The sequence below is a fragment of the Alligator mississippiensis genome, chromosome 1 (assembly GCF_030867095.1).
Source record: "Alligator mississippiensis isolate rAllMis1 chromosome 1, rAllMis1, whole genome shotgun sequence".
In the NCBI taxonomy this organism is placed as follows: Eukaryota; Metazoa; Chordata; order Crocodylia; family Alligatoridae; genus Alligator; species Alligator mississippiensis.
In genome coordinates, this window is record NC_081824.1 from 144,112,744 (window position 1) to 144,118,743 (window position 6,000).

Sequence of the window (6,000 nt, forward strand, 5' to 3'; positions counted from 1 at the left end):
TGCTGCTTTATTCTCTGTGCAGCCCCACCTAGCATACTGTGCATACGCCTAACAGATTAGGGCCCTCAGAAGATGCCACAAGGGTGAACTGCAGCAGAGGAAATTTAGGATGGAGAATAGTAGTAACTTGCTCACTATGAGGATGGTTAAGTTTTTGAACAGGCTACCTAGGGAAGTCATAGAAACTCTATCAAGAGCAGTTAGATAGGCACTGGGCTAGGATGGTTTAGTCAGGAATGATCCTGCCCTGAGCAAGGAGCTGGATTAGATGACCCCATGGGCCATGTCCACATGTGCATGGATGTTTAGTTCCCCGTGGACAAGTAGTAGCAGCGTGCCTTGTGCTGCCACTAGTTGTCCCTGGGGAGTGCCTGTGGCACGCCTGCTCTGCTGCATGGCAGGTTACCCTGGGTGGGGTAGGGGAGGCTGGGGCCAGCAGTCTTACTGTGGGGCCTCCCAGGCCCGCAGCAGTGGTGATCCTGCCATGCAGAGCCTGGCCAGCAGCTGGAGTGCAGCTCTGGTTGGCCAGGCTCCAGTTTTGAGTGGTACATCTGCTCTTGCATGCACTACCTTTTTTTTTAGGGGAGTGGGGGCTGACTCCTGGATATCCAGGGGTCAAAAAACACCTCTGTGCTGCTTCCTTGCAGTATACAGAATACTTGAACACATACTGCACAGCCGCACTCGTCTGGATGGGGCTATTAAGTCCCTTTCAGCCCTACCTTTCTATAAGTACTTACTGTATAACAAAGGTCCACAAGTCGGATTCTAACCCTAAAGCATACAATTCATTCAAAATAGGAAGACTTGCTGAGCATGTGTACCAGCTATGTTTTCAAATACACAGGAATTCTGGCCTAAGACTAGAAAGCATAGATCTTCATAGATATGCTCAGGACTTTATATTTGCACCAGCCTTAAGTGGGACTCAGCTGTATGGCACTTGACCAAAAAGATGCACAAAAAGCAACTAAAGCAACCAGTGAGCATACATGGGTGGCGAATTGGCTAGAGGGTCGTACCCAGAGAGTCTTAGTGGATGGGTTGGTATCGACCTGGAAGGGTGTGGGAAGTGGGGTCCCGCAGGGCTTGGTCCTTGGACCGATACTTTTCAATGTCTTCATCAGCGACTTGGACGAGGGAGTGAAGTGTACTCCATCCAAGTTTGCAGATGACACAAAACGGTGGGGAGAAGTGGACATGCCGGAGGGCAGGGAACAGCTGCAAGCAGACCTGGACAGGTTGGACATATGGGCAGAAAACAACAGAATGCAATTCAACAAGGAGAAATGCAAATTGCTGCACCTAGGGAGGAAAAATGTCCAGCATACCTACTGCCTAGGAAATGACCTGCTTGGTGGCATGGAAGCGGAAAGGGATCTTGGAGTCCTAGTGGACTCCAAGATGACCATGAGTCATCTGTGACGAAGTCATCAGAAAAGCTAATGGCATGTTATCGTGCATCAGCAGATGCATGATGAACAGAACCAAGGAGGTGATACTTCCCCTCTATCGGGCGCTGGTCAGACCGCAGTTGGAATACTGCATGCAATTTTGGGTGCCGCACTTCAGGAGGAATGTGGATAACCTGGAGAGGGTCCAGAGAAGGGCCACTCATATGGTTAAGGGCTTGCAGGCCAAGCCCTATGAGGAGAGACTAGGGACCTGGACCTCTTCAGTCTCCGCAAGAGAAGGTTGAGAGGCAACCTTGTGGCTGCCTACAAGTTCATCATGGGTGCACAGAAAGGAATTGGTGAGGTTTTACTCACTAAGGCGCCCTTGGGGGTTACAAGAAATAATGGCCATAAGCCAGCAGAGAACAGATTTAGACTGGACATTAGGAAGAACTTCACAGTTCGAGTGGCCAAGGTCTGGAACGGGCTCCCAAGGGAGGTGGTGCTCTCCCCTACCCTGGGGGTCTTCAAGAGGAGGTTAGATGGGCATCTAGCTGGGGTCATCTAAACCCAGCACTCTTTCTTGCCTATGCAGGGGGTCAGATTCGATGATCTATTGAGGTCCCTTCCAACCCTAACATCTATGAATCCCTTTTCACATCTGGGCCCTGTTAAAAAAAAAGATAATTTACCATAAAATAACTTATAGAGTGTTTTTGAGCTGTTCACTGGCACAAATTGCTGTGTTTGAATTGCTCTAATACAATCAGGAAACCACAGTGAATACTGGCAGTAAAATCAGGTCATCTACACAGTAACTCTGTAAAAGTACCACATGTTTTCTTGTAGCAGGGGGAGATGTGCCTCAATGCCTTTGCTCTTTTAAGTGGAAAAACTCCCACCTTGGGCTTACGCATTTGTTTATTGTAGCTTTTGGTTGAGAAGTGTGTGTTATACTGCTGTGTCTTTCAGGGCATGCTTTGAGTCTTGTTTTTGGGGAGGTATACAGTCTAAGGCAGGGTAAGTTGCAGGTTTATACAGTTGGATTTTTGTCGTGAATGAGATTGTCTGAAGTCTGCTTTTGAGCTAGTTGCATATAAATGGCAGAGCACACAAAATACCATTTTATACATCTAACTTGGCATGTTTACCTTTGAACAAAACTTGTATGAGAGCAGGGATAATTGCATGCAAATAACACGCAAAATTAGCTTAGAGAAATCTGGTTTTCAGACTCCTAGCAGTACTGAAGATGGCTTTGGAGTCTTACAAGTCTACTGTCTCTTTAAAGGTGAAGAGCTCATGGATTTCAAGGAGGTGCTACAGAAACTGCAAGATCAGTTGCCTATAAATGTAGGAAACTGTGATCCGTATGACAGGCCACTTGAAACATTCAGGCAAACTAAGAAGGTGTCAAATGTCTAGTATTGATTTTTATTTATTTATTTTAAAGAAGCAATCAATTTTGGCAACTATCATCCCTTAAATGTAAGAGGACTATATTGTATAGGTTCAAAAAGAATGGAGATAAGTAGAAATAATATTGTAAGGTACCTTCAGCATTAACTAAAACATTTCCAAGACCTTATGCCCAATTGATTCAAATTGGCATGGATATTAAAAATAAATGGGGACCTGAATCAAAGACTGGGAGACAGTTGTGATAAATAACAAAGGCTCACGTAGGAGGAAGAATCTAGGGCAATGCAAGTACAGTTACATTCTGTTCTTCCATTTTTCTTGGACTGCATTATGTCAATTCTGTGAAATTCACAGATGGTACTAAATTGGGAGGAGCTGCAAATGCTACTGAGGGCAGGGACATGAATGCAAGGGACAGAGAGGATGTGTACATAAGGGAGTGAATGAAGAATAAGCTAGCAAGTAAATTACAAGCTCAGTCACTATTCACACTAATTTCCACTATTGACTAAGAATGGAAATGAATTAGGCTAAACTGCAATAAGGCACCTGCAGTGTGAAATGAGTGCGTTTCTTATACATTCATAGATGTTAGGGTCGGAAGGGACCTCAATAGATCATCAAGTCCGACCCCCTGCATAAGCAGGAAAGAGTGCTGGGTCTAGATGACCCCAGCTAGATACTCGTCTAACCTCCTCTTGAAGACCCCCAGGGTAGGGGAGAGCACCATCTCCCTTGGGAGCCCGTTCCAGACCTTGGCCACTCGAACTGTGAAGAAGTTCTTCCTTATGTCCAGTCTAAATCTGCTCTCTACTAGCTTGTGGCCATTGTTTCTTGTAAACCCCGGGGGCGCCTTGGTGAATAAATCCTCACCAATTCCCTTCTGTGCCCCCGTGATGAACTTATAGGCAGCCACAAGGTCGCCTCTCAACCTTCTCTTGCAGAGGCTGAAAAGGTCCAGTTTCTCTAGTCTCTCCTCGTAGGGCTTGGTCTGCAGGCCCTTGACCATACGAGTTGCCCTTCTCTGTACCCTCTCCAGGTTATCCGCATCCTTCTTGAAGTGTGGTGCCCAGAACTGCACGCAGTACTTCAACTGCGGTCTGACCAACGCCCTATAGAGGGGAAGTATCACCTCCCTGGACCTATTTGTCATGCATCTGCTGATGCGCGATAAAGTGCCATTGGCTTTTCTGATGGCTTCATCACACTGCCGGCTCATGTTCATCTTGGAGTCCACTAGGACTCCAAGATCCCTTTCCACCTCTGTGCCACCCAGCAGGTCATTCCCTAGGCTGTAGGTGTGCTGGACATTTTTCCTCCCTAGATGCAGCACTTTGCATTTCTCCTTGTTGAACTGCATCCTGTTGTTTTCTGCCCACTTGTGCAACCTATCCAGGTCTGCCTGCAGCTGTTCCCTGCCCTCCGGCGTGTCCACTTCTCCCCATAGCTTTGTGTCATCTGCAAACTTGGACAGAGTACATTTCACTCCCTCGTCCAAGTCGCTGATGAAGACATTAAAGAGTATCGGTCCAAGGACCGAGCCCTGCGGGACCCCACTGCCCACACCCTTCCAGGTCGAGACCGACCCATCCACCATGACTCTCTGGGTGCGACCCTCTAGCCAATTCGCCACCCACCGGACTGTGTAGTCATCCACATCACAGCCTCTTAACTTGTTCGCCAGTATGGGGTGGGATACCGTATCGAAGGCCTTCCTGAAGTCTAAGTATACGACATCCACCCCTCCTCCTGTGTCCAGGCGTTTCGTAACCTGGTCATAGAAAGAGACTAGGTTGGTCAGGCACGATCTGCCCGCCACAAACCCATGCTGGTTTCCCCTCAGCATAATTTTTCCTGCCGGGCTCTCACAAATGTGAGCCTTGATAATTTTTTCAAAGACTTTACCAAGGATGGAGGTGAGACTGACTGGCCTATAGTTGCCCGGGTCTTCCTTCCTCCCCTTTTTGAAAATGGGGACCACGTTAGCCCTTTTCCAGTCCTCCGGGACTTGGCCCGTGCGCCACGAGCGTTCGAATATTCCCGCCAGTGGCTCTGCAATGATGTCGGCCAGTGCCTTCAGCACCCTCGGATGGAGCCCATCCGGGCCTGCTGACTTAAAGGCATCCAGTTCTTCCAAGTGACTCTGCACCATCTCAGGGTCTACGCATGGAAGTCTGGCGCCTTGCTGCTGCCTCTCTACAACCCCAGTGAGAGACTTGTCATGCCCCTCACTTAGGAACACTGAGGCAAAGAACTCGTTGAGGAGTTCAGCCTTGTCCCCCCTATCTGTCACCAATTGTTTCTGCCCATTTAGCAGCGGTCCTATTCCTCCCTGGGCCTTCCTTTTACTCCCAATATATCTAAAAAATATATTTCTAAAAAATAGTTCTCTCCACTTGAAGTCAGTATCTGGAGGTTCGTGCTAAAAATTATCTGTCCTTTAAATTAATTTCCTAGCTTGTTCCACACTGACTTTCCTGGGTAGTCAGACTTCAGTGATATTACAAATACAGGCAGAGAACAGACCAGCAAAAACAACTTTGAAAAATCCAAGCAAATATTGTATATCTGAGAGAAAACAACTAGAATAAACACATTCATTGGCAGGGAGAAACTTGACAAGAACTGCAACTGCACTATGGATGATAGAAAATAAGTTATATATTATTGTGAAATACAATAAGGTGTAGAAGAGCAATATGCAGAGTCATACTGCAGGGCTGAAAAATCCCTTTATACTGCTCTAATGAAAGGCCACTTGCAGTAGTACTATGTTTACTTTTGTGCATGAAGTTACCAAACACTTGACAGACAACCAGATACTGACTTCTCAAGAAATTGAGACAATTTAGGGACAGGGAGAGGAAGGAATTAATTGAGAAGAAAACAGTGGCTAAAAGAAAAAATAACATTTCACACACTGAAGACTTCTAAGAAGAACTGATCACTATAACTAATCCTAGGCTGAAGAATGGCCAGGAATAAGATGCTTGCTAGTTTTGCTTGTGGAATTGTTTTCATAGATTCATAGATTGTAGAGTCGGAAGGGACCACAATGGATCATCGTGTCCGACCCCCTGCCCCAGCAGGAAAGAGGACCGAGGTCAGATGACCCCAGCCAGGTGACTATCTAGCATCTTCTTGAAGATCTCCAAGCTAGGTGATAGCACCACCTGTCTTGGAA